General features: G+C 38.9%; 1 pseudogene; it reads left to right on the top strand.

The window, feature by feature from the left end:
• LOC106488321 (potassium voltage-gated channel subfamily KQT member 1-like) overlaps nucleotides 1–24957 on the top strand; it is a 542964-nt pseudogene that overhangs the window by 314477 nt on the left and 203530 nt on the right.

Below are 24957 nucleotides of genomic sequence, written 5' to 3' on the forward strand. Positions count from 1 at the left end.
TTACAGTGTTTCAAGTGTTTTTGCCTCGAATCCATGCCAAACCCCAGATTTTGCATAATTTCTTTTTGCATAATTTCCAACCAAAAAGATAAATTGTTTCAGGCTTCTTTGGAATGGGGCTGAAGTTTACAGGTTTATGAACTCTTAAAATACTTAGCCTGCAATTCATTATCAAATTGGCTCAGTGTTGTGAAGACTTGCTGGAGGATGGGAGGACACCGGGAAACTTCCATATGTCAGCAGTATATTGAAACAAAACAAGCATGCTTTTACTTCAGCTTCAAATGGATAGACAGTCATAACTTATTTCATACTTATGAGCATTGAAATACTGAGCTTGAGTACCTGAACATTGAAGCTGCTGCTTCGTCTCTAGAGGAAGTTCCTCCAGATCCAGAATAAAGCCAATTGCTCAAGGACAAGACTCAGCTAATTTGAGGTGACATTTATATGCCTGTTCTTTGGATAAAAAAAGAAATTCCATTTGAGTGGAAGTCTTGATAGCACCTTCCTCATTTTTTACTTCATTCTTAAACAGAACTTCCAAGAGAAGTTCTCAGAGTGTTGTCAGAGAACAGTCAGTGGAAATGTGTGAAATAAAATTAAGATCCAGTTCTTCCTTTTTGTCTAAACATATTTCTGTATCTAAAAAATCTTATAAATGGCCTCCAGCATTGCTGACATAATTAATTGCAGTATTAAGTGTTCTAATTACAGCAATTCAGGTGGTTAGCCACCTAAATGAGTGCATAATTATTTAGAAACACTTTTGATTGCAGTACCAGCATCTTAAAGGCCCAATTAATAAAATAAAAAATAAAAATAAAATTAAAAATCGAGACTTTGAAGCATTAATACTAATAGCTATTACTCTGTTAATTAATTAATCTCGTATGAATATGTATTAAATACTATATAGACATCTTTTCCTTCTATGAGATTTTAATTAATAATTTTCAGTGAACATAGAACTGATGACTTCCAAGGGAAAAAAATTCTTTACAATGGAGCTTTTCCATGGAAAAAAAATTTGAGGATTTTCTGGGATTCATTTGATTTAATAGCAGGAGAAGTTAAAACAAAAATTCATTTGATTGCAGCTACAGTTCAGAACATTGTGATTAGTTGAATACTGTCAAAGTCCATACCAATATTTGACCTGGATGTGTCCAGCATATCTGTTTTGCTTTTTCATAGGATTCATAGTTTGGATGCACCATTCTTTACATTCTGCAAATCATTTTACACCTCCTCTAAGGCATGTGGTCCCCACTTTGCCTTGGCCACATGGTACGTTGTAGAGGGTATGCCTTCAAGCTAGGATCCCAGTTACATGTCTTTCTCATGTTTTAGGATGGAAACACAGACAGGAAAATCAGAATCCCCCACAGAATCAAAACACAGATTTCCCCTCTCAGCTGGAACAAAAAATATTTTTTCCTGTTTTTTAATAGTAAGCCACAAGAAATTAGTATATGGACACTTTTTTTCTGTTCATCCACTGACAAAGCTAAAGGTCTGCAAGAAAAGAAAACAAACACAAATAGATAGCATCTTTCCCTCAAGATAATTAAAAATGCACAATCTTTTTAACTGAAGGTAGTTTCTTAATGAGCAAGTGAAATCCCTTGAAATAAGGGGCTAAGTAAAACAGCTCTTGGCTTCAGTGATAATTTTGCACAAGATGCCTGCAACTTTGAGCAAGAGACTTCCATACACAGACCTCCCCATTCATTCTCCATTCCTGCTGGTCTAAGCATTTTCATTATGAATCTTTATAATTACGGACACTGTGACTTTAATCACAGGCAAAATAATAGTTATAGAAATGTTTTAGGCTTTCAGATGCTCCTTGTAATTCCCCCAGAGAGATTCTCTGGGAGAAAGACAGAGCCGGAAAAAGCTAAAACTTCTACTACTCAGGTTGGAGAGAGAAGACTAGAAGCTGAATTCTGGCAAATTTAAATAAAAAATAAGGCAATCCTTAATAGTATATAAAAGGTCTTTATATCAAGGCCAGATGCCTTTCTGGAAAGTTACTTTGGCCCTACACAAGTCTTTTTGGCTCAGGGCAAGGGCAGCTGCATGCGATGCAATCCCCCGCACTATTGAGCAGGTCAGACTCATGATCTAGTGGTCCTGCTTGGTGTCAGATGCTGTGGGTCTCCTGTATTGCTGGGTAGACAAGGAGCTAATTCCCACTCCGATTGCACAGGTGCTCAGGGGAAGGGGAGTAGAGGTTTAGATGGTGAGGAGAAGGGAGACTGCTTTATAAAAGAAGAATGGCACTTTATCCCAAGCCTGCAGATCAGTTTTCCTTTTTTATCATCATCTTTAAGGGAAAGACATAATATTTTTACTTTTTTTCTGCTGAGTCACTCCATAAATTAAAAGAAAAAAAAAAACAAGCCAAAAAACCCTCTTCACCTGGGATCTCTAGCTGCCTTAAAATCCTCAATGAAGTAAGCCTCCTGACACTCTTGTCCATGAGTTAGGTTTTACCCTCACTTTATAGACATATAAACTAGAGCATAGACAGGTTAAAGGACTTGCACAAGATCACACAGAGAGACAAAGGACAGTTAAATCAATCAAGTCTAGAGCCCAGGAGTTGTGTTTCCGTAGCCCCTGCTGAAACCACTAAATCACAAGAGCTACTAAGGGAAGATCATGCCAAAAGCCAGTGTTTTTTGTTTTCTAAAACCACAAGAAGCATTTTGCTCAGTTCCACAGTGTCTCTCACCTAGTATTTGGTGCAGATTAATTAATTACTTATTTTTTAAAAGAAATGTGAAGCCCTGGGCAGCCTGAAAGCCATTGAAGTTTTAATTCTCAGAACTATTCCCTGACTTGACTGTTATCCAGTTTCTATTCAGGCAAGATAGGAATTAAGATTAATGAACCCAAACAAACTGGTATTTCAGAGAATCAGTCTTTGCCAGGCATCATGTCAGAAAATCGTTGAGGCATAAATACAGCATTCAGTCTTTGGTGTATACTAACAGCACCACGTTGTTCCTGTAAATGCTAAATACAGTGAAGAGGAAAATGAACTATTAAACTGCATGAGTTTGGATCATAACATTTTTTAAAGTGAGTAAACCAGAACTCGTGGAATAAGACAGCATCATTCTAGTTCCCACTGCACTGCTGTGAACACTGTTCAGAGTCCCGAAAGGAAACTTCTCTGCTGGGGGGTACTTGGGCTTGATGATGGCTCTCTCTCTCTGGTGCCTTTCAATTCTATTTGCATTTTTAAAAGGTTTTTTTATAGATGAAAGGCCAAGTCTTAAGGAGAGAGCAATGAAATAATACCTTTGTCTAATAGGATCAATGCCTGTTTTAATAGGTGGGGCAAAAATGTGTCATTGTCTGCAAGGATTTGTCTGCCTTCCAAGAAGTTAGTTATGGTGAGAGTATTTTCTAAGCAAATGAGAACTGGCTTGGGGACAAGAGCATTCCACCTATCCAGGGACCAGAAGTAGTCATGGTACAGCTGCAATGCAGGAAGTTATTGTGGCAATTTCTAGAAGCAGTTTGCTCAGCTCAAGGAGAAGGAAAACAAAACAAAAAAAACTCAGTGTTTGTGTTTTCATGCTGAAAAGACATCCCTATGACATCATCTTGTTTGTTCTGACACTGCAGGAAGAATGGAAGAAACAAAATGACAGAAAAGAGACCAGGCACTTTTATTTTGCTGCCAACAAACCATAGAGGAAAGATGTAACCAAAATATCCAATGGTTACTTTAGTTCTCAGAGACAGTTCAGCAGATTAGTTGTTTTTCAAGGGCATTTGGGCTCCCAGACATAAGAACATTCTGTAGTAAGCTTAATTACTCCTTTTAATTAATTATGCATTTTAATTAGTAGGAGACTAACACAACTTTCCTCACACACTTTCTTCCTAAACCCACTTTGTAATAAATATTGCAGAACAAACTTGTAACTGAAAACTCCAACTATGTGGGATTCAAAAAACCAAACTAAAATTCAAGCAATTTTCTTACTCATTAAATCACATCTACTGCTGACTCTTTTCAGGAGCTCTCTGCTTTTTTTTTATTCATGGACAATATCAAGAAAACTGCTTCTTCTCCCACTGGTATTTCCTCTGACAATACATTGTCTTTCTGGTTGCTCCCTATAAATGATGTCTTAGCTCTTCCTCTTCCAGCAGTGTCTCTCCTCTGAATTGTTCCCCTGCCCTTGTGCTATCTGTCTTTCCTGCCCAAAGCCCTGGGAGCATTGCCATAGGAAATCTGTTTTGTCCCTCATTCACTTAGGGAAAGGGAAGCAGAAGCAGAGGCAGCTACGTCCTGGCGTGAATTCGGAGGCAGCAATGTACAAGGTGATGGATGAAGACAGCAAAAGTTATGAAATCTTCAGCAAAGTAACGGAAAGCAGCTCCCCACCAATACGTTCCTGCTGTACTCTTTCCTGTTTGACAGGGACTGTACCTGCTCAGGAGAGAGATGCACAATTTGGAGCAGCCCTTCATGATTTGGGCCTGTCAGCAGAGTCTGGTGAAGTCAAATGGGCCTCCAGGCTGCTCTGTTCAGAGAGAAGCCAATCCTAATTCGTTTGTAGTTTTGAGCCAAACATGGGCTTGGAAAGAAAAGGTTCAGATAAGGATATGCTTGCAACAGAGATGAAATAGGTTTAAGGTGGGACTGTGACTGGGAATAAAGGCAAAAATAAACTGGTCCCAACATTTTCTGCAATGTTCTCTCAGGTTCCAGTTCAGCTGGCGTCTTATGAAATTTCCATCATGTAAGTGGTGGAAGTTCTCCAGCAGTGTGTGCCATTCACAAGGCTTCGATGAAATGTTACAAGACTGAAAACCTCTTCTGTTATATTTACGTTGTACTCTGCTGTTTCTGGCTCGGGGTGAGATCTGAAACTGGACTCATCGCCTGATATTGCCAGGTGTTTGCACCTTGGATTCAAGCTGCAACCTTCTCTTCATCTGAGCTATTTAAAGGGCTCCAGGCATTTTGTCTGGCTCTGCTTAGCTGAAGGCAATGTTAATTTATTATCATTTACTGGTATGATTTATTTTATTTTATTTAATTTTTGGACATTTTAATTTCCCTCAGCATTTAAAGCTCATTAAATAAGCTCCTTTGCTTTATGGTTCTTGTTCTGCTGATGTTCTCTCCCTATCAATAAAAGATCCACATAGTGCATGTGGATGGACTGCTCTGCCTGTCTGCAATAAACTGCAGAATTGATTTTTCTAGTTTTAAGTCCTTTATGATTTCTGTTTTACCACTGTCCTTCTCCTCCATCAATTTATTGGTGCATATTATGCATACAATGGGATACTTACATGTTTTATCTAAATTTGAATATAGGAGATATTCATCTCAGCTAAATTTTGCCCTTCAGTAACGGTGAGCAGCTGCAGCTTAACAAAAAATCTCCCCTCTGAAAATAGTGAGAGGCCTGTGCTGCACACATCTGGAGACAAGTACCCTGTAATGTCAAGGTTTCATGTTTTGTGTTGGTTTCTGGTCATGCTTTCAATACAAATATTATCTAAGGTTTGCTTTATACTTTAGCTAATAAAACATCAACCTATTAGAGGTAATTGTACATGAGAAAAATTAAAGGTAGCTTGAGAATCAAAGATCCTTCCCAGAAATGGAGCCTGAAAGTGAATACGCTTAGTGAAATGTGGTGGGAAAACAAAAAGGCAGCTAGAGGGCTGAGCTTTTCAAATAATTACATTATTTTTCAGTTGCCATCACTGACCTAGTCAGTGTTTGTGCTGGCTTAAAAAAGTAATGTCAAGTGAACAACTCCAGAATCAATGATACTGTATGTTACTCTAGGCAGGAGTTACAACATTATCCAATGACCAGTATTAAAATATACTTAGCGTGGCTTTATATGTGTTTTCCTGCTAAGCAGTCAGAACGTTACAAATGAATGAATCTCAGCAGTAATCTAAGCATTGTAAATGCATATCTTCAAACTAGTTTTGGAGTTGGGACACAGAGATATAACTGACCTTGCTGAAGTGGCTTTTATTTTCCGCAGTTCATGATCAAAGTAGTTACATTACACTAAATAACTCTTCTAATTTGCAACACCTGAATAAATGGCAGGAAAATCAGCCTGGAATGCATGTTCCCCGATCTGCAGCCATCCTGCAGCTCATACCATGTAAAGTCTTTCCCTTGGTCTCTGCAGTGAAGTGAACTCTAATGATTAAAAAAATTGCTTCTGGATTGAAAGGTGCATTGGACTGATAACAGGCTTGTTTGGAGACTCCCTGGCGCTGTGCTTCAGAATGACCTGGAATAATTATAACTTTGCCTGGGTTTAGGGGCCATTTACATATCTGTTTTTCGCTTAAAATATTCCCTGGCTGTTCCAAAGAACATTGAGCTGAAAGTTATCGGGCCCCATACAAGAGAGGAAGAAAAAGAACAAGTAGGTTTGAACTGGCTGACACAAGCTTTTAACAAACAGAGTGGTATATAAAATAAAAGAAAGGAAAAATCCCTGTGGATAGTTTCCAAAGTTGCTTTGGATTTGATCATCTCTCTTTTCTCCTCTGGTTGAGTTATTTTAGACTGAGAATGTTTGGCTGCTTTGGCTTGGGCTACTGCCTTTCTTTGGTTGAAAAAAAAAATTCTTAAATGTGTCCAAGGTTTTTTAAGTTGAATATAGTGACTTTTCATAGTGCTCTCCATGCCACAAGCAGAGGATCAAAGCTGGGGCTACAGTTGCCTCCACTCCAGCTAGGCTCTGCAGCCACATGGGCATGCTCAAAACCTGCTAAGGGGAAAGGTGAGTCAGCCAGCAAAGAGGGGCCCCTTTCTCCCTCACCCTCTAGTATAGCTTCTGGAACATTACTCAACATCAAATCAGGGTGGGGACTGCTTGTAAAATATAAGTTCCAGGCCCTCCACCCAGTCCCCAGCCTCTTTTACCCTGCCCTACCATGGTGATATGACAGCCCATAAGTCCATAAGCCAAATCAGGAAAGGCTCATTTGTATTTAAGGGTAGCCTTGACTATCCTTAAAACTGAGCATCCTGCTGAGCAATCAGTTAACAGTGAGGCAGGGAACACATGGTTTTGTTTGCAAACTGGTCCAAGATTTTGATTCTGCTTGTAGAAATAACTTGAGATGATGTCAGTATCATTTATGGATCCAAGTACATGTTATTTCAGTAGACATTTCATAGTATCCATTATAGTTACAGATGTTACAAGCATTCATTATTAATTTTTTTTTTATGTGCTCGTAACTTTCCAAAACCCTGATCACTTCTGTTGAAATTTGATTTTGTTCTCCTTTGCAGTCTTTTGGGGGAAGACCTCAAAAAAACCTTCTTAGCTGTTGTTTAGGTTAAAAAGCAAGGGAAGTACACAATTGCCAATTGATAAAACTCTTTTGAACAAAATACACAATAGTGACAGCACACCTCAGCACGGACCCCATCCTTAATGAGGGCAAGAGATTCTGCTTGGTTTTGTGCACAAAACTGCTTAAACAATTTAAAATCATGTTTTAGTGTGCTGGAAAAGATCTGCTAGCGAGTGTGTGTGCCACTGCCCTCTGCTGCACAGAGGCAGGAGTGCTCAGAGGCTTTTGTGGTGGCCGGGTTCGGACCACCCACCCGCCCATATTCCTGCTTAGATCAAGCGCTCAGGTCCTATGTAAGTAACTAAATACTCACCTCTGTGGGAGTCAGGCACCGCAACACCTGTGAAGATCTGGCCCTTGCTGTCTACTGCCAGTAGAGAATGCCATGGGGAGTGCAGGTATGGTGACCACCACAAAACCCCTGAATTGACCCAGATTGTTGTTTTGTGGGTTGCTTATCCCAAAATATCTAGAAGAGTCACTGCAAGTAGTATTGTGCTTCTATTGAACATTGCTAAAGCCTGACCTGAAGCATCACTGGCCTTTTGTTCCCTTTGGTTATATGCTTGCGGCACATAACAGCCTGACAACATCAAGACTGAAATTATTTTGCCCAATCCAAGTTATTGGGCTAAATATAAACATTATCAGGATAAATGTATTAGGATAAATATAGGGATAACTGTAACATGGCTAGTAAAAGATGTGATTATCTATTCCAGACTTAAGTGCTAGGAACCTATGAAAATCACCTAAAAAACCTGAAAATGTTTAGAGTCACAGTTAGCCACACTGCTGCAAACCCCTGTCAAGAGGATAGCTCTTCTCAGTACACAGAGTAGGGAGTTTAACTCATCTGCCAGTTAACCTCTGTCGTCTAGATACACTATACCCCTTATGGATTTATTGAGGCAATTAAGATAACATATCTACATATCTCAATCTATGGATTTGCACCTTTTCATGCTGTTTTTTTCCACTGAAGTCAGAATTTATGTATTTGTGCCCTTCAATTTAATAGCAGTGAGCAATAAATGTGAACAGTAACTTACCTGTTTTTCAGAATTAGCCCCCAATGAAATTAGTGTGAATTTTGCCAGCTGGAACAGAATCAGGCCAATACTGAGTGCTTTTGAATTATAGTCCAGTGATTTCTTTTGCTGTATTTCACAAGTACACAATTTTTTTCCTAGAAATTAGGTCAGTTCAATAGTGCGTCAGCTTCCTCATGGACTGGGACGCTTAAACTTGACAACACATTAGAGAAAGTGCTGTAGGGACCAGATTTCCACTGAAGCAGGGAAATTAGGAGTAAAGAACTGCCTTGGTTTGTTTCTATCTGTGACTTCTGTTGGCTTATCTATTTGAGGCTGCTTAAACAATGCGTGAACTATGGATCCTATGGATTACCCTAGAAAAACCTTGTAAGGGCATATCAAAAGTTTCAAATCACTCAGAGCTAGAAGATAATTTCAGGCTTTATCTTTAACGGTAGATTTAAGGTCAAACCTTAAACCTTAAGTTGTGATTCTTCTCTAGTTTATATTTATTAATTAATTTATTTATTTATATAAAAACTTGTATGTGCTGACAGACAAAGATTTCTCTATCAAATATATGCCATTTTAAGTAGAATGTTGTCTCCTTTCTAGTCAGCAGCCATACGAACTCAGCTGGGGTCCTGGGTGTCAAGCTGAGTGCTTTTCTTTCACCATAATGCAGGTCCTGTAGGCTAAACTACTGGCAGGCTGTCAGTGACATCTCTGAAAACCCTTTGATGGGCTTACACAAATCCAAAGCTTGGTACTTAACAATACTGGTGATGGTATACAACAAGTTTTTGAATCCTGCTCACTCTGCGACATCTTCTGTGTGTTTGTGTGTGTGTGTATATATATAGATATGTGCACGAACATACAAAACTATGTGAAGTGTGAGGATTTATGTGGTAGAGACACCTGTTTCACACATATTTTGTGCCTGTGTTTAATAATAGACTGGGACTTGAAATAGAAACAGCCACAAAATGTTACAGAAAGCTTATTTAAAAAAAACTGTTCCTGTAACTGTGGTATCTCACCCAAACAGAAACACTAATTTTATCAGAGAGAAATTATAAACACGAAAAATGCGGCTAGTTCTTAAATACAGTCCATGTTGGTTTAGTTTTTATTTGCTTCACTTTGAAATAATGCACTATAATCATTCCACTTTTTAAAGCTTTTATCTCTAAATTGTGATATCCAAGTAGGTGGCCTGGTCACTACTTCCTTTCCCCACTCAGATACACTGGGAAGAGGTGGCAGATTGTGTTTTCAGGAGACTAGAGAAAATTGCTGGAGAGTTTTCCTAGATTTATCATCACATGTCAAAGAACATTAATTTTCATAACAATTTTTTTCTCCTTAAAAAGAGAAAGTTCACTCATTTTGAATGAATGAACAAGTCCATTGGGAAGGAGTCAGTCCTTAAACAAAATACTTGTTCTCGTAATTACCACATTCTTGCTTCCTCTCTACCCCCCCAGCCAAAATTTGCCACAAAGAAGTGGGTGTGGTAATTAATTGCCTGGTAGACTATTCCTCATTGCCAGCCCAGTGGCACAACTGGTGCTGTGCAAATACAGTATCCTCTGTGGGAAATTATGTTGATAAATTAGTTTAAGTTAGAATATATTCCGTTCTGTGTTGAATTACCACTGCAGCTACATGCGCACACACACAGATGCGCCAAAAGGGTGTGCTGTGTTAAGTTTATATTGTTTAAATGTGATACTTTAATTTTTCTTTGCTTCCCAGAGAATCAAAGCAGTTTTCAAAGGACTTAATTTCTGTGCAATGGAGCTCATGGGCAACCACTCAATAAAAGCAAAATAAGGAATGCAGTCATGGTTCTAAAAACATTTCACATTCTTCAAACTGATGCCAGTTGTATGCACTGACAGTAATCCTGTCTAATCCCCTCCACACGTATTATCTTTGTACACCTGCTTCCATTGTCTCCTTTATCAATTTTTTATACTTAGAGCCACAAGAGGGTAAAGCAGCAGAACAAAATACACATGCACATAAAGTGTTCGATGCCACAATTTAGCACTGTAGACATATAACATATTTGTAGTTTTTGGTGCTTAGAGTCAACATTTTCCATTAAAATATTTTTTCCTACTCTGTGGGTTTTTTTTTTTCCATTGGTGCATATCTGTGTTTGTCTTTCTTGGCAGATTAACTGAAGCACATCAAACAGCTGTAAAAGTAATCAGGAGAATGCAATATTTCGTAGCCGAAAGAAAATTTCAGGTAAGCAGTACCATTAACAATAAGTACAATTTGTAAGCTTAAGTGTAGGATGTTGAAAGCGCTCTGGGAGTGAACTTGTCCTTGAGCATATGGTTGTAATAAGTCATAGGTATTATTTAGGCTCCAAGCCTCATACCTACCCTGTGTGGTGTTTTTCATAGTGAGTGCAAAACTATCAGCTGTCCATGGGTACAGTATGATATGCAAACATTCTGAATTTGTAGAGTCAGCAGTTATTTTTCACTTCTCTTTTAATCTTCTTTTTTTTTTTTCTTTTTTAACTATACTGACCAATACATAATCATCTTGCCCATCTACTAGAAGAAAAGAAGAAAGGATTCTGTTGGAGTGTCTGCTAAAATACTGTTACTGTCTACACTGATCATCTAACAACCAACAAGAAAATGTTCTACTGGTTTTTTGCTCTGCATGGCTTATGTATCAATAGACCTTACTGATCAGCAGTATGCTGTGTAAAGTTGCTTTCACATGTGCGATCTGTATTTCCACACTGGTTTCCCAGCTTGAGACCTCATAGAGGGGCCTTATTTTCAGAAACTGTGGAGCATCTGCTTTCTGGAAATTTGCTGTCTTTATGAAGTATCAAGTTAAATTTCTCAATCAGATTGCTAAGTGCCCAAAGTATATCTGCTACACTGGAAAAACTGACTTCTTTTGCCTACCTACTAAGGCCCACTGTGATAAAACTTTTTTGGAATGTGATTCTGCTATGATCATCATCATCACCCATGTGCTGGTGATGTCATGGAAGTGAACAATTAACTCCTGGCCTGATTTTTGAAGCACCTTTACTTCCATGTGGTTCATGCTTTTTCATCCAAGCGAGTCCACTGCAAGTTAATCAGTTTTCATTGTGCTTTTGAAGAGGTTTAAAAAGATAAATCAAGAGCCCAAATTTCAAGCAAGTTTGGCTTGAACTGAGCACTGAACTGCAAGGGATAGAAATCTGAAATAATCTCACAGTGCTCAGACAACTGAATTAGGGCTAACAGTATAGCAGAGACATTTCCCAAGCTCATGCAAAAATGTATCTTCAGATGACCTTATCTTATGAGAGAAGACTAGGAGAACTTGGTTTGTCAACTCAGCAATTAAATGACTCCTAACTGTATCAGAGGGGTAAATATCATTAGGAATGAAAAAAAAAAAAAATTAAAGGACACCACTGCTGGAAAACAAAATCAGTATATGAATGAGTTGGGATGAAAATCAGAAGATTTCTAAACATCAGAGAACTGATATTCTGGAACAGTTGTCCAAAAGCAGTAAAGCCAGACTTTAAAAACTGAACTTGATCAGTTTATGGAGAGGATTCTGTAAGCTGGTGTTCATGATGAAATTCAAAGTCAGGATGCTATTCTGAGTTTTGCCTTAGGAGCACTGAACACTCTGGATGTAGAATGCTGAGCCTGAGCAACCAAGGATTTTGGATGTATTTGGGGAAAAAGAGTTGGGCAGACTGAGAATTAAATAAGTTCATCAAGTTCTGCATTCACCAAACCTCCCTGGAAGTCCATTACATTCCTCCCTGAGTTGTATTGTGCATCCTAGTATTTCTCAATAAAAAACAGGACAAGAGACTGTATTAAGTTCAGACACACTTGTGGAGATTGTGCCAAAGTTTGGCAGGACATAAAATGTTCAGATAAAAAGGTTTATGGGAAAGGGGGAGAGAAAAATAGAGAGAGTTGGAAGGGTGTTTTTGCTATGCATTAGAGAGGACACAGGCTGCAGTATACAGTACTTTGCCACAGAAGGATTCAGGGTGGATGGTTTGGTAGAAGGTATAATAGATGGGGACTTTTTTTAAAGGGAGAAAGGAAATTTTACTGGGAATGAGTAGAATTAATTATGCACATGGTAGCCCATGGGGGAGAGGGGAGGGAAGTGGGGAAAAATCCCTAGCACATCTAGGCTCTGCGCCATGCATCGTGTTTAAATAGACAGTCTCCAAAGGAAAGGACAGAGGATTTAGCCAAAATGCTCTCAAAGCACCCCTGCTAGTCAATCTAAAGAGTGTTACTGGCACTGTTTCTCTGGGTGAAGACAATAGGCTGCTTTTCTGGCCAGAAATAGTGATGTGTCAGCGTCTGCAAGTGAAGCTGGGGAAGGCAGGGGAAAAAAAAAAAAAGGGCAATAAACTGAAAGCTGAAACCTTCCTCCCGCCGAAGTATCTCTTCTGACAAATACACACAAATGCACACACACTACCAAAACCATGAACTCCATGGAAAGTATAATGCAGGTAGATGCTGATGGCCAAGCACAAGGAAGGCATTTTTTCATGAAGAGCTTTTGCTTCTTCATTCATTTCACTGGATTTGTTTCCATTCCAGGCCCATGCTTTCAGCTGAAATTTCTAGGATCCTGTGGCTGCCTTCCAAGCATGACTCCAGCACATACTGTAGGTGTTCAATGCATGTGTGCAGCAGTGCATGCTAATGGCTCTGGCTGAAGCCCTGACAGAGTAGAAACAGAAAACAAGATGACTAATGAGCTGTTTTCAGTAATTTCCAATTACTAGATTTGTAGTTTACCTTTCTTCTTCTTCTTCTTCTTCCTCTACTTCTTCTTCTTCTTCTTTTTTTTCTTTTCTTGATTTGGAGCCAAAAAGGAGACATCTTGCCCCACATTTCCCATACAGGTTGGTACAGCTCTGAAAATGCTGGTGTTTTCAAAAAGACCTCATTTACATTCCTCCCCAGCCCCAGTTATTTTTATTTTATATTGTTTTCTTATGGTGGACCTTTTATAATCACATCATTTTATGCAAATTCTCCAGACTTGTTTTTCAATTCTGCCTTAGTTGTTACACCAAGAAACTGGGGTTTGGCATCTGGAGTTTGGCATCTGGATTCTCATTAGAATGGGAATAAAGCTAGGCAAATGGCAGATTTTTAGCTCCTTTCCATTTTTATCTTTCCTTTTTATAAATTTGAATTGTATCTTTTTTCTGACCTAGTAGATATCATTAAAGACAAAACACTCTAAACAAAATCTACATTCAGCTGTGTTCATACTTATGCAAAGCAGCTGTTCTGTCAGTTTTTTAAGCAATAGTATTCCTGTCACCAGGCATCTTTAGTCTTCAGAGGCATTTCTTTTTAGATCCAAGTGTTATGAATTGGGCCTATCTCTGTGGTTCTGTACTCTGACGTTATGATTAGCACATGGTTTTGGAATGAGCTGAGAGATATCATGCATGGTAATCTTAGATAAATTATATATCTTGGTTTTGTGTGTTTTAAATAGACTGTGAAGGTCTAATATTTTGCTCAGTTTGAAGTAACACGAAGACATGACTCTAACTGACAGTAATGGGGATCACTTGGCTTCATCTCCATGATAAATATGCACTCCTACAATGCCTACATATTTTTATTCATTGCAAAGACCATTGCAAAATGGCAACCAAATGACCTCTGAAACATAAAAAAAATAGAATGAAGGTCTGTCTGAAATAAATAATCAAGTTTAAACTAAACTTACCTTTCAATCTCTTGTATGACTCCTTTCACAGCAAGCTTGCAAACCATATGACGTTCGTGATGTGATTGAACAGTACTCACAAGGACACCTCAATATGATGGTTCGGATAAAAGAACTTCAAAGAAGGTAGGCCCTGTATACCTCCTGAAATATTTGATTTCTCTGGTGCCAGCTGGCTTTAGGAAAGATGTGTACTTTAATGAACAGTAATTGTCCAAAATTGCAAGCACAACAGGGAGCACAATATCTAGAGGATTAACTTAGAGTCATTTTTAACCCTTTTTATGACTGAGGTTACAATTATCGTTTATCCTCCTCCATTCTTCCTCCAAGTGAAATTAGAAGAAATTAAGGTAGATATTGTGAATTTTATAGTATGCAGTGAGCTCTTCTGCCTTGTTCTTAGAAAAGAAAAACTTTTCAAACAATGATTTTCCTTTCTGTCCCCTCTCTGCGGCTCTGCACAGTTGAGAGAAATCTGTTTTGCTTGTGCTCCCCTCTCTATCGAGTTTTTTCCCTCCCGCATTCTTCCTTGCACATACTTTCTCTGAGTTTGGGGATTGCCACTGAAATATTGTGCCACAAAACTGTACTCCTCTGTTTCAGCACAAAGTGCTTTTCTCTTTACAAATTAACACCGTGGACCAGGACACCAAATTGAACTCCTCTGGCCTGTAAATGAAGGGGGAAAAAAATCCTATTGAATGGAATCTAGTGTGTCAACATTCAGAGATATTAAATCCGCCTGCATGTGATTCAAGGAACAGTTGCAAATGTTATTAAGAAGCCATTCTGCTTGTATAGTCTTGTTATTAGATTACATATCATACAAGACAACTATGTTTTAGTCAAAACATGAAAATCAAAGAAGTAAAATACCAGTACTCATGAAAACAACAGTAATAATATGGTTTGATTCTAGAAAAAAAAAACTGTAAAGGACCAAACTGCTGACTGTATTTATATGCAGTAAATGATGCAAGCCTGAAGTTTTTACCTGCTTTAATTGGGGTTTAAAGCTACTGTAAATTCTCATGTAAATTATGCTTCAGTACTCTTTGCAGCAACCGACTCTATGTTGTTTGGTAATTTCACTGCTCCTAATTCTCCATTTGCTTTTCAGATTGGACCATTCCTTGGGAAAGCCAGGCCTTTTCCTCCCAGATATAGTGACTATATTTTATATAAAATGATTAGTTTCACAACTTGGTGAAAATACCTGCTGCTACAGTAAAATAGATTTATAATACAGCCAATTACCAATGAATATGTAATTCTGTTAATAGGTCCGGGAACAGCTGTGGAAAGATAAATACCTTGCATTCAGGTGGTAGTGAGGTAAACAGAAATTGAGAATAACTGTTAAAAATGTGAGTCAGCACATGATGACCTGGAAACAGCTTTTGATCAACCTACAAATTTAAGTTCTGAAAAGCCCAAGGGAAGATCAAGGGTATCATTCAGGAAGAAACTGAATGACCTTGAAAGCTAGAGTGATAGAAGTGGTATGAAATTCAGTCATAAAAAAATGCAAGGTCATGTGCAGGGAAACTAATAAAAAAACCTCCTACATGCTAGTGAGATCAACAGTCCAGCCTGAAAGGCTTCGTATGCTAATTAATTGTGAACAAATGCTAATTGAATGTAAGCAGTTGCTGTGGTGTATCCCTGAAAAAATTAGTCTGATCCTTGGATCAGGAGAGAGATTTTCAAGACATACAGGAAACTGTACATGTCATTGCACAAGACTCAGGTAAGACCTTATGTGGAGTATTGTGCAAAATTCTGATTATATGTATTTATGAAAGACTAACTGGAACAGAAATAGGGAAATGTTCTATGAGTGAGATACAAAAGTTTGCCTCTTTTAACCTAGCAAAACAAAGGGCTGGAAAGGATCATTGTCTGTTAATTCTGCAAGGGGAGTAATTGCGTGTGAGGGAAAAGAAATACACAAGAGAAAGGAAAGTCAGGCAGAAGAACAAATGGCTGTGAGCTGGTCATAAATACATTTAGGCTAAAGACTGGAGGAAAATTCCTGCAGTTCAGAGCAGTGAGATTCTGGGGGAATCATGGAAGTCAGAAACCTGAGTGCTTCTCTGGGGGGAGGGGGGGGCATTGAAAGGAGCCATCATTTGTTATAGCGAGAGATTGACCTGAAGTTTCCAAAGGCCCCATCTTGGTCTGTGTCCCTAAAAGCTCAAAAATTACTTAGGAACTGAAGTCCTGTATCCCCAAGCAACTTTAAACACTTATGGGCATAGGTGTAACTGAGAGTCAAGGGGTGCCAAAGTCATTTCAAAACCTTTAAAAATGTCTCCACACTACCAGTGGTTAAAATGGTTTATGCCATGAGAACAAGGGATGTGTCTCAAGACAGAGTGAATTTTTAACATCTTATTGCTGCAGAAAAGACTAAATAGTACAATCCACTTCCCAGTAGCTGAGCTGGTTTGGGACCACAGGAAAATAACCAGTCAGCTTGAGTACATCTTCTGTAAGTACTTATGCTTGCGAATTCATTCCACAATGTGACCTGCACAAGCTACATTTATGGGACAGTTTTGCTGTACCTTTAAGCATATATTGTTTTATTTTGAATTTAACATTACTAAATTAGAACTGCAATTTGTGCTCAAAAACACTGGTGTTTGAGGCATTTTTAATAAAACAGCTTCTTGTTTCAGAAGTGGGGCATAGTTTGACTGCAAAGAAGCTAACTGGAAAGTAATGTTCCTAGCAGTTTGGGGGAGCTGAATGTTCTCCATGTCTAACTCAGTGTCAGATTGTGCCAAAGATATTCAGGAGGTTTAGTCGCCAAATCTTAGGTCAAAAAGGATTGGAAGGATCTTAGATAGGTCTGTGGACTTGCACGTGTTCAAAGTGTTCACATGTTGAACAGAGCTGCTAGTGACTGAGGCAGGGCCCTGTGTCTGTGGGCTGTGATAGATTCAGCCCAGGGCAACCCATGTACAAAGCCCATGTTAGAAGACCAAAGAATAGAAGCAATGTGAAGGAACTGCCTGTAGGCCTGAGGTTACACAGCAGAACTCTCTGCACCAGCTAGGCCCTAGAGAGACAGCCTACAAATATAGCCCCAGGTGATAAAAATAAAACTTCAAGTCAAAGTCTGCCGCAGGCTTTTTAGCATTTTTTTTTTCTTTGACTTTATATTTGGAAAAAAAACCACTGGCTTCCACATGTAAGTTGGGGTAGGCTCATCTTCAGAATTCTTTATGATGCAAAATTTTATTGGGGAGAGCAACTAAGGGCTTTGGAGATCTCTAGAAAAACAATATGATGTGCTCTGGAGAAGAATATGGCATCACTACCACACAACTAGCTTTCTCTGTTAGTCTTCTTGCAACAGCATTACTGATGAATAGCTGCTTTGAGATGGCTCTGTCAGATGTAAAAACAAGATGACGCTGCTGGGAGTGATGTCTGCCTCCACAGCATGTCAATTCTACAAAGCTATACCTCTTGCAAAGTCATATGTCTCTGCCCTCAAATGGACAGAATAAATACTGTCTGGGACAGGTAAAATGGCTGTTAGGGCTGCAAAACCTGGTAAGCTCTGTTCTGGGTTTGCAAGACCAAAATCAGAAGTAATTTGATCTAGCAATTACTTTATCTAAACCCTCCACAAATCCAAGAGTAAGATAAGTGGTTCCAGATAAATGGCTTGCAGAACTAAAACTAGGGTTATTTCATAATTATTCCTGGTATTAACCAACCCACCAATAATCAATGGTTATCGCATCGGTCTCTTTTGGGTGGTAACAGACTGTTGCACTGTCCTCCTTCCTGAGTTTTTCTCAGAATGGATAGCCAATTCTACATCAAAAATGTATTTTCAATATGATGTGTTTTTCCAGTTCAAAGACATTGTTGAAAACCTCACTTATAAGCAGTATGGGTGTTTCCTCCAGACTGTGTTATTTTTGTATTGATGGCAAGCAAAAGAGAAATGACAATGCAAAGAAAATCAAACCACCAAAGAGAAAAATGAGAAGAATTTTCCTTTCCAACTCCTTTTTTTCTGCTTTATTATACTCTAGTCAAAGAATCTTAAGGTCTTATTCCAAGCCTGTTGAAATGAATGGGAATCTTTCCAGTGACCTCAATGGGTTTTGGATCAGTCTGTTACTGAAACCCTGTTGTCAACTTTGATAATATTATATGAAGTAATTACAGTGTGTCTGTAGTATTATTGCCTTTCAAAAGTAAATGATGTCATAAACGATCCAGAATCTGAATTCACTGGAAGAGATTAGTATTTTTTTTAAGTCAGCTTCTCAAAGATAAAAAGCACTAAAAGCAGTATTAATACAAGATTAAGTTTCAAGGACATAGGAGCAGCCAGGCTGGTCAGAGCAGTCCTGCCTCTGGTGGAACCAAAAGCAAGGTGCTTTGGGAAACGTAGAAGAAAAGGGCATGCAAAAGTGTCTAACCTTCCTGTTAGCTTCCAATTATTTGCAAATCAGAGACTTCCTGACATGATTTCTGTGAATTTAGTAGCCGTTGCTAGTTTGTCCTCAACAAGCTTGCCTGTTTTCCTCTGAATCACATGTAGACTTTTAACATCCGTAGTTATCCTGGGACAAGAGGATTCGTGATTTAACTTGCACATACACATTTTATGAAGAATCAACCCTTTTTGCTTTCTTTGGTCCTGGCTCCAAGTAGCTTCATTTGAAACTTTTCATACCTGAAACGTATTTTAAAAAGTTTAAAAGATAATAAATAAATTTTCTAAGAGTTAAATCCCTTTTTATGAGTGATTTATACACTCTGTGGCTTAGTTTCATTGAAAGTTTGTGTCAGTGCTCCATATAATACAAACAAGTCTGTAAAATGAAACAAAGATTTCCCTAATAGTAAACAAACCCCATAATAATTGAAACTATTGGCACAGAGGCAAAGTATGTGTTAATAAAATGCTAGAATTAACAAGGCAAACACTTATGTAAAGATACAAATAAGAGTGTCATACTTGACCTTCACTACACCTGTTGGAGTTAATTGCTTTTGAATGCATTTTTTGAGACTTGCTATAGCTTTTCAGGGTCAGAGGTGAAGAATAATGCCAAGATAAAACAAAAGATCCAGTGTCTGGGTTCAGAAAAATATTCAAAGATCTGATGTTTATCAGCATTTCCTCTGAACCTCCTGGGTCTACAGAACACAGGTGGGAATCTCTGGAGAAAAAGGCCGTCTTGTAAAATTTTTGGCAGTTCCGTTGTTTGCTTTATTTCTGTTAAATGCCACCTAAGCTTTTTGATGCTCTTGCCTTCCCAGCCAGTAAGGAAAAACTGCGCCATAATATCTTTTAATGCATAATAAATATACTTTGTTTAATTTTATTTTTAAAGGCAGATTAATATTTCAAATGAGAGATATCCACATTTCTGCAGGAACTGGTTTATTCCATTCTTTCTGGAGACAATATCAAAGGGAACTCGGTCAAAAATAAAAAGTCTTAGGAACAAGCACATTTTCTGTAGCTTTCAGCTGTTCACAGTCTTGTCTCTGAAAGTTGTGTTTGTTTCTGGGGATAGTCCACCTCAATGCAAAGAGCCAGCAGGAATATCACATCTATTCCAGTTTGAGGGCCTACAACCTACTAAAAGCTAATTTACTGCTTATCTGGGTCTTCCTCACAGCGGTGAATTTCATTCTTGATAAAAAGCTACTAAATTCCAATCTGATAGCCTTCTGTGCTGGAATGACTGGCTGGGTAGATGAGGGGAGAGCAGTGGATGTTGTCTACCTAGACTTCAGCAAGGCTTTTGACACTATCTCCCATAGCATCCTCATAGACAAGCTCAGGAAGTGTGGGTTAGATGAGTGGACAGTGAGGTGGATTGAGAACTGGCTGAATGGCAGAGCTCAGAGTGTTGTGATCAGCGGTGCAGAGTCTAGTTGGAGGCTTGTAGCTAGCGGTGTCCCCCAGGGGTCAGTCCTGGGTCCAGCCTTGTTCAACTTCTTCATCAATGACCTGGGTGAAGGGACAGAGTGCACCCTCAGCAAGTTTGCTGACGATACAAAACTGGGAGGAGTGGCCGATACGCCAGAGGGCTGTGCTGCCATTCAGAGGGACCTGGACAGGCTGGAGAGGTGGGCGGAGAGGAACCTCCTGAAGTTCAACAAAGGCAAGTGCAGGGTCCTGCACCTGGGGAGGAATAACCCCATGCACCAGTACAGGTTGGGGGTTGACCTGCTGGAAAGCAGCTCTGCGGAGAAGGAGCTGGGAGTGCTGGTGGACACCAAGTTAAGCATGAGGCAGCAATGTGCCCTTGTGGCCAAGAAGGCCAATGGTATCCTGGGGGAGGTGGGGGAGGGGGGTGCATCAGAAAGAGTGTTGTCAGCAGGTCGAGGGAGGTGATCCTCCCCCTCTACTCAGCCCTGCTGAGGCCACATCTGGAGTAGTGTGTCCAGTTCTGGGCTCCCCAGTACAAGAGGGATGTGGCACTACTGGAACAAGTCCAGCGAAGGGCTACAGAGATGATGAGGGGACTGGAGCATCTCTCTTATGAGGAAAGACTGACAGAGCTGGGCCTGTTTAGCCTGGAGAAGAGAAGACTGAGAGGGGATCTTATCAATGTATACAAATATCTAAAGGGAGGGTGTCGATAGGACGGGGCCAGACTCTTTTCAGTGGTGCCCAGTGACAGGACACAAGGCAACGGGCACAAACTGAAACACAGGCAGTTCCATCTGAATATGAGGAAACACTTCTTGACTGTGAGGGTGACAGAGCACTGGAACAGGTTGCCCAGAGAGGTGGTGGAGTCTCCTTCTCTGGAGATATTCAAAACTCGCCTGGACACAATCCTCTGCAATGTGCTCTAGGTGACCCTGCTTGAGCAGGGGGGTTGGACTAGATGATCTCCAGAGGTCCCTTCCAACCTCAGTGATTCTGTGATTCTGTGATTCTGTGAAATAAACTTATATTTTATATTGCATTTGCTGTATTAGTTGTTTTATAACTACTATCCTCATTGTGTGACTAAATGCTGCCATCAGCACCTTCTGAGAAAAGTGTAGAAATGTGATGTAGTTCATAGTGGATTCAGTGTTTACAGCTTCTCTTTAGCAAATTGATTATATTATTCCTCATGTACCGCTTGAGCAAACCGTGTCATCTCAAAGGCTGGGTAAATGAAACAGATAGGCAGAGTGATCTCCTGTTTAGGGTTGTTTTGTTTATTGAAAGATGGTTGTGCCTCTTTAACTTGGCAAGTTAATTGCTGTGATGACAGCTCGTATTTTGCAACTTGAAAAAACTAGAAATTCATACTTTCACTGTATACTGTAGAAGCTTCATCAAGGAAAAGTTAAGTTTATCACACAGTTTTCTATATTACAGTATAGCCTTCTAACCTAAAAATATTTTAGGTGGTTTAATGCAAAGAAAAATCAAAAAAGCTTGACGTAGGATTTAAGTATTCCACCTTTTTAATCCCTTCTGCCTATCAGTTGTAAAGAGCTCTGGCTGCCAAGAAAAGAGACTTAATCAAAAGTCATGATACCTAAGGCAACTTTATTATTTGCTATTTTATGGGCTCTAGGTTTAAAAAGACAATCCTGACATGTTTGGAGAAGAACACCCACTTTATAAACACAGAAACCTAGATTTTGTCATAAGCTCATCACAGTTTTGCCTACACAGAGTTTTTACAGAATCAGAACAAATACAGATCCAGGAGGTTTCAGTTGCATCAAGTTAGACACAGGAAGGTAGTGGTATTCTTACACCATCCCACTTCCTGTAGTCCCAATCCTGTACTTGACATAATTTCCTGAGGTTTTGAGATGTCTTTAGCAGTCTGGAGTATCCTAGGGTCACAAAGCTCAAATTCTTCATTTTCTGTTTAAAATAATAATAATAATAATAATAATGACTTTCAAATAGATTTTAAAACATTTTGAGTATTTCTAGCTGTATACATCATAAAATTAAAAATCAAGGAAGGTCTTTTGTTCTGTTAAGGTAGAGCAGATTATTTCCAGCTTTTATCAGTTTCAGACCATCTGGCAGCAATTCATTTGCTGTCTTAATGTTGCCCATAAGTATTTTTTTCTAACCAAAGAAAATCTCTGTTTTCTTAAAAGTTTGTTATATTCTGATGAGATGGAACACAGTATTTGAGTAAAAAAATTAAGATTATGGTGCTCTCCCTCATTTGATTTTCTTTTTTCCTCGAACTCATTTCAAATTACAATTGCTACTCTTTAGTAAAAGAAAACAAAACAGAATAACCACTAATATGTCTTTTATTTCATGTGCTTCCATTTGGGGAAACAGTTTGGGGTGACCTTTCTTGTTTTGTCAACTAATGTGGGGATTATTTAGTTTTAAAATTTTAGACAAGAGGCATCTCATGATGATCACTAGAAAAGGAGATGCCTCACCTTTGTGAAAATATTGGGAAATAAATACAGGATCATGTCGTTTTGAAAGTAGTATAGTATGTATATGCAGGAAGGCGTAGGCCTTCAGGGAAAAAATTTATATATTAGCCAAGACAAGTGGACTAGATGACTCAAGAACTATTCAGTCTCCTTAAGTATAATACCTATTTTTTATATACTAGTGTTTTACCTGGTTCAAATCTAAATATACAAAATGAAGGTTTTATATCATACCAACCATGTGATACATGCTGGTTTCAGGATTTTCAGCTCTTTTTTCTGCTGAGCTAAAATTTGTCCATATTTTTCTTCATCCTGTTATATCTAAGTGTAGTTTCTTTTACGATGATCATGAATGCTTCCTTTGTGTTTGTACACTGTTATCAGATTGCTTAGCCAGTCTATCTGTTTTATTGCAGACCAACACAAAGAACAAACAAAAATCAGCACCAAAAAAAGTTATTTTGGCAAAGCAAAGAATCTAAAAATTAAGACATTTCAGATTTATAGTTAGCCATTCAATCTTTTCAACTATCTAAAAACAAATAAGCCAATGTAGGAAGTCTAAAATCCTGTATCTTGGAAAGACTTAAATAAGAAGGCGTAAACACAAGATAGAAATCAAATGTATTAGAGCAATGTTATCTGAACTTCTGCCCACCCTCCTTACCACAACACTCGGCACATCGAATATAAAGTCTGTTTAATAAAGACATTCTTTATTAGAGGAAAATGCTTGTAAATTGGAGCTGAATGCTGATTTAAATGGAGGCTAATAAGTGGGAAAGAGTACAGCCTTTTGTGACTTATACAGCATGCTTGCCAGTAAAGGGGTGGACATAGCACAGCTACATGCATGTACATCACGCGTTTCATGTCCTCCGGTAGGGGTGCCACATGCCACAAAATAGCTTCTTACTGCTTGTCTGCTTCTTGTTTTCTGCTCCATGTCTCATTCTAGAATAGCTAAAGTAAAAAGTATTATTAGTTTGGTTTGGTTGTTTTTAGATCTCTTGGTGAATATGTGAAGGATGTCTTTAGAGCTGATGAGAAACATATTCTTTAAAAAAAAAAGTGGTTAGCAGGTTTGGGTTCTGTTTTTTTTGCAGGAGAGTACTCTGCCCTAAGCAGAAACACTGCCTCCCCACTTCTCTGCAAATCACTTCCCAGTTTAGAAAGCATTACACACAAAAATATGCATAGTTGTTCTTACATACACTTTGAAAGATGAAGTTTCTGCAGATTTACGAACTACAGAGCAGGTTGCAGAGTCAATTATTTCATTTTAGGCAGAGACAAATACAAAGATAAACTCGAGTCGCAGCTGCTCATATTTTAAGAGGTTTCTGTGTTTGTGAACTAATGAATGATGAGCAGCATACATGCATGAGCCAAGCTGTGTCATTTATTTTCTGTCCCCACATGGTGTCCTTGAAAAATCTTTGAATTGTCTCTCTTTATGGAATTTACTCCTCCAGATGTTTTGATAAAATATTTCTGCTTTCTAGAAAGGAGCTGTCAAGGGACCAGGACCGTTTTAGCTTTCTGGATGGTCTGTAGAGGAGGGGGAAAGCAAGAAGGGTGCTCTGCCAGCATTGCTTCTCGCTAGGGTCTTCCTCTAAATCAGGTGCATATAGTCTGAGTTACCTCCATGAACATTGGTGCAAATGTGTCACTAAACATACCACATTAGTAAAAGTATACACTGCTTTTGTGTTGTGTAGTATATCCTCCTTATTGTAAAACAAGTAACATCCACAGAGTAATGCAAGAATGCGAGTACACTGTGAATGAGCACACATACAGGCAGTTGCTGCAGAGGCTGATGCACTGTAAATTCACACCTCAGCCTGCCTTCCCATAAGCCCTTCTTCATGCTGTCCTCATGCCCTAAGCAAAGTGGACTGAAATAGCTTTAAAAAAAGCTCAGCTGCTCAAAAACCTGGAATAATTTATGGGAAAAACAAGAAGCAATTAATCCATCCTGCAATTGGAAAAATAAATAGTTTAGTAGTTAGAAGTGTATCCAAGTACCATTGACACAGGCTTCTAAGTCACTTAAGTTTTTTTTTTTCTTCTCATGAACATTTTCTCCCATCTCAGAATACATGTATTACTGTGCCTCATTTCCTGCAAAAGAACATCCCCAAAGTACAGCATTCATTTGCAATTGGCCAAGTAAATACAAAGAACAAACCCAACTTTGCCCAGCTTTCAGTTCTGGGTCCCAATCCCACAATTCGCAGAGGGTGAGTAAAACAAATTGCATAATTGGGCTTAAATGAGCAGGTGTCACAAAAGCTGGGAGGGGAGATGAGGATTGAGAAGCAAGGGCTGTTCCCAGTGC

This window comes from Apteryx mantelli, chromosome 1 (assembly GCF_036417845.1).
Source record: "Apteryx mantelli isolate bAptMan1 chromosome 1, bAptMan1.hap1, whole genome shotgun sequence".
Classification (NCBI taxonomy): domain Eukaryota; kingdom Metazoa; phylum Chordata; class Aves; order Apterygiformes; family Apterygidae; genus Apteryx; species Apteryx mantelli.